The following is a 4,425-nucleotide window of genomic DNA, read 5'->3' on the forward strand; positions in this document are numbered from 1 at the left end:
AGATGAGAGGTCCGGCTGAGCAGTCGGTATAGTTGGCTGAATCGTCTGTTGAGTTCTTGTCTTTTGAGTCTAGTATGTTGGTTACAGGTGAGTCTTTTGTCCAAAATGAATCCGAGGTATCACACTGTGTCGGATCTGGGAAGAGGTATATTATTAAGAGTAACAGGTGGACAGAAGCAGTAACGATTTAATTTTTTTTTTTATGTATTTATAATTAGTTTGGCAATATTTGTTCATATTGATTAATTTATCTTCCATATTTGTCCAATTTTTTGCTCATAATCTGAAGTGAAAGTAAAAATCAATCAAAATATGCAAGTTTTTAGCCTGCTAAAAACTTCAAAATGTGATAAAATTAGCGATTTTGGGAGGAAAACATTTTTATTGATAAAATCAAGCTCAGAATTGGATTCCACACTGCCATAAAACAATTCATACCTAGTATTTACGAAAATGGAAAAACAAAAAGTATCATGCTTGGTAACCATATCAAAAAGTCTTTGAAATGGCGATTTTTGGGAAAAACGTAAGCTTATGCCAAAACCAAACTTAGACTTTGAATCTGAACAAAAAAAGAAACAAGTCCGTTTCTATGTTTTATGAAAATCAGAAAATAGAAGTTGTTTGCTTAAAATTTGAATACATTTTTAAAGTCACTATTGAGGAATTTTTAAAATAGTTTTACAATTTTCTCCTACTTCATATTTAATATACAGAAATCTGGTATTTTGAGTAAATTTGCACCCTAACGCAAGGTATTAAAAAAAAAAGTAAAGTTCAGCAGATGCCACTGGGCAGGCCATGTCACAAGGATGGGTCCTCATAAGATCCCCAAAGAAAACTCATCGACAGAGAAATCTATGACACCAGACCATAAAGTCGCCCAAAGATTCGATAGGTGGATGGTGGCAAGATTCGAGGATCTTGGTGTTCGGAATTAGAGGATGGCTGAAATTCACTTATTAAACTGGCGGAAGCTGTTTGAAGACGTTGGGACACAGTAGAAGAAGAAGAGAATAAATATTTTTTGTAATGGTAGGTGCGTCTTATGATGCGTTCTCAACCAAAGAGGTAGAACCGTATTCTAGCTATTCATATGATGTGATGTAAAAGGATCATCCTCATCTTCCTATTTGCAGAAACTGCAAATCACTGGCTCCAATAGTCTCATGTTAAAGTGATGTTTTACTAGCAGACAGCGACCTCGAAATGGTCCTGTTACCCACCTTAAGGTCATCTTGTCCATATGAAGTAGCATTTTTCCTGTTTCTTAGTATTTCTCCGGTATAGCCCAGCCTTGCTATCATTAATCGTCTTTATACGATCCTGTGCATAGCTAAAGATTACACCAAATGAATGTAAAGGGTGCCTCCCCGATGCCTTCCTGGTGAAGCCATCCTCAAATTCCTGGTACTACCTGAATGTCCAGGCTTCCATTCTGCACAAACATTGTTGGCTAAGGAGAGAGTTCAAATTAGTATGCACTCTTCCACCAATTAATTTATAATTGGTACTCATTTGGGTGGTTTGGATTGGCTGGTACAAATTGGTCTAAATTTTTTGCTGACTTGCCAAGTATAGGTTTTTGTTCGGACAAGTAATCATGCTGGATCCAACAGTTTGTTCTCAGTTACTATCGTTTTAGAACTGCCAACAGATAAACATTTGTATTCTGCGTGTTTTAATTAATAATTGAACTACTCCAAATTTTAGAATCAATAATTAACACTAGTTTAAGAATGTACATTTAAAAATTCTATCAATTTGGTGTAAATATGTTTTTAAAATCTTTTCAATTAACTTTAGCGTGTCTATAATAATTGAAACTTTTGCTCACTGTATTTGAAAAACTATCTTACAATGTCAGTGGAGCAATCTTACTAAAGATCGTTTCTTGTTTCTTCGGTAATAAGCATGAGTGATTGCGTTGAAAACCAAAATAAAATATGACTCTAAGGTCATACAATCCGCTTTAGTTTACATTATCGAGGCACGATTAAGACAACGAATTAAACGCATCTTAGTAAATATTTTTTCTCTTATATTATCATTGAAAATAGAATATATTTATTATATATTATCATTGAAAGAATGATTTTTCGAATAAAGCAACCATATAAGGATTGTTGATATTATCAACTAGCCCGTCAATTTGACGCGTTTCGTATGGAGGTATATTAGTAGGTATATTACATACAAATTTCCAAAAATTAGGAAGCATATGAAAAAATAGTTGTATGCATGATTCTTTAGATTAAATGATAGTGTACGATGCAAAATGGTTATATGGTTATATTTTACGATTAGGGTATTTCATTTCGATGTTTGAAATCCGTCCGAAAAATTTATGGGTCTTGTAAACCATGTGTTAATTTAGATCATGTGGAATTTTTAATTTATCCTTTTCCAAACCTTTTTCATCCTTCCTTCTTGATACATTCAAGCTCATTTCTAGCCTGAAGGTACCCCATAAGAACCGAGCATTCATCGCCAGATCTTAAATGGTTCTACAACCTATTCAGACTAAGGCTTTATCTCCTCATCAGAATTTTCTTTCTTCACGAAGATTGGAGTTCTATCCCTCCGTTCGTTTCTATTCCTAGAGTGCCTAAGTTCGATATTTTGAGCCGCTACCGATAGTACTCGTGATTCATCTCTCAACACTATCAGTATCCTATCTCAAATCCTCTTCACTCCTTCCATTCCTATGATCATTGCCACTCCCTGAACATGCTTTGTCAAGACTATTTGTGAAGTCTGTCTAAAGACTAGACACCGCTCCAATAATACCCTTGACGTATATATTCATGAAAACATTATATGTCTGAGGATTAAACTAACAAGTATCTGATAAAAAATCTGGAACAAAACTTAAGTCTATGGGTTATCTAGTATCATATCTATGAATTACAGTGAAACTGAAGTGAATTTCATTGTTTCCACGTTTGTGGGTATATCTTTTTAGTGATGGCCTGTCGTTGTCTCTTAATGTTTGTGTGAAAAGGCTGTCAGAAATGGGAGTAAAAGAGGGAACGTTTTGTATCAGTATGTGTACTCCTAAGCTGTAAGTCAGACAACACACTTGAAACTATGGTTTTCAGAGGGTATGTTTTGAATTACCTCTTATTGCCTCTAGTTTTAGCCAAAAGTGTAGCTTCAGACAGGAGTAGAATAAGTTATTATTGTTTGTGTTACTGTTTTTTTGTAGGAATAATTTGCAATTTCAATTAAAGTCTGAGGCCATTTTGCTGATGATTTTTTTATCACTATTGCATTTTTCTGTACGAGCTTAGGAACAGTTAAAGAATTTTCCATTTCTAAGCCTAAGTAACTGACCGACTGAGCCCATGGGATAGTAGTACCATTGATAACAATGTTATGAATTATAGGCGGTCTCTTTTTAGTGAAAATGATAGCTTGTGTTTTTGGTTCGTTTACTTTAAACTTCCATTTTTAAAGTTTTAAATTTCTTGCTGGAGGAAAATTCCCTACAGTCCAGTACAACAGCTAGTTAACCTAGAACTAATTATAAACTAATTTCATTCATTGGATTCTAATGTAAAACTGTTTGATAGAGATGGTGGTATGAAGTTTTCCATTAAATGTGCGTAAACCCAATATGCTAGATTTTTCAAAATCTTAGGTTTTTACGTTTTTAACCAATTCTCCTAATTTATTTTAGGAATGATAGGATATGGCACCAGGGCCTTCTTTTTAATCTAAAACCAATTCTCCCAAGCACTTACTATTTAGCTCTACAATCATTTCTCTATGACCGCTTCTTTCCCATTCGACAAAGCTCAGAGAATACGTCAGCCAAACTAATATCCGCAGGAATCCCTCAAGGAGGACTTGTGTGTACTTCTGTGCTTAATATGCTTATATGACTTACCGATAGACGACAACATATTAACTACGACATATGCCAAGAACACTGCTATCATCATGAGAACCTTTTCAAACCACACTAACATTACATCATAATCTAGACAACATACAGAACTGCTATACACAATTAAAAATAAGGATTAACCACGCCAAGTCACAACATGTCACATTTACTCTACGACACGAGCCATATCCTCCAGTTTACATAGACAACAACCCTGTACGACAAAAAAATATGATTATTTATTTGGGAGTTATTAGTAACAGAAGGTTGACATGGGATTCACATGTAAAGACAAAATCTTAAACGCTAAATTTCCGACTGAGACTATTATATTTCTTACTACTCAAGCGTTCTAAATTATCCCTCAGACAGAAACTTAACGTATTATTTACTAAAACCCATATGGACTTACGCCAGACAAATTGATGGACCAACTAAAAAACACAAACATTTTACAATTTTTAATAATCGGCAACACGAAATGATAGCACATGGGCAGCATCCGACAAAGATAAAGCCGAAGAACTAGCCAT

The sequence above is a fragment of the Halyomorpha halys genome, unplaced genomic scaffold, assembly GCF_000696795.3.
Source record: "Halyomorpha halys isolate HHAL.00 unplaced genomic scaffold, Hhal_1.1 Scaffold353.1, whole genome shotgun sequence".
NCBI lineage: Eukaryota > Metazoa > Arthropoda > Insecta > Hemiptera > Pentatomidae > Halyomorpha > Halyomorpha halys.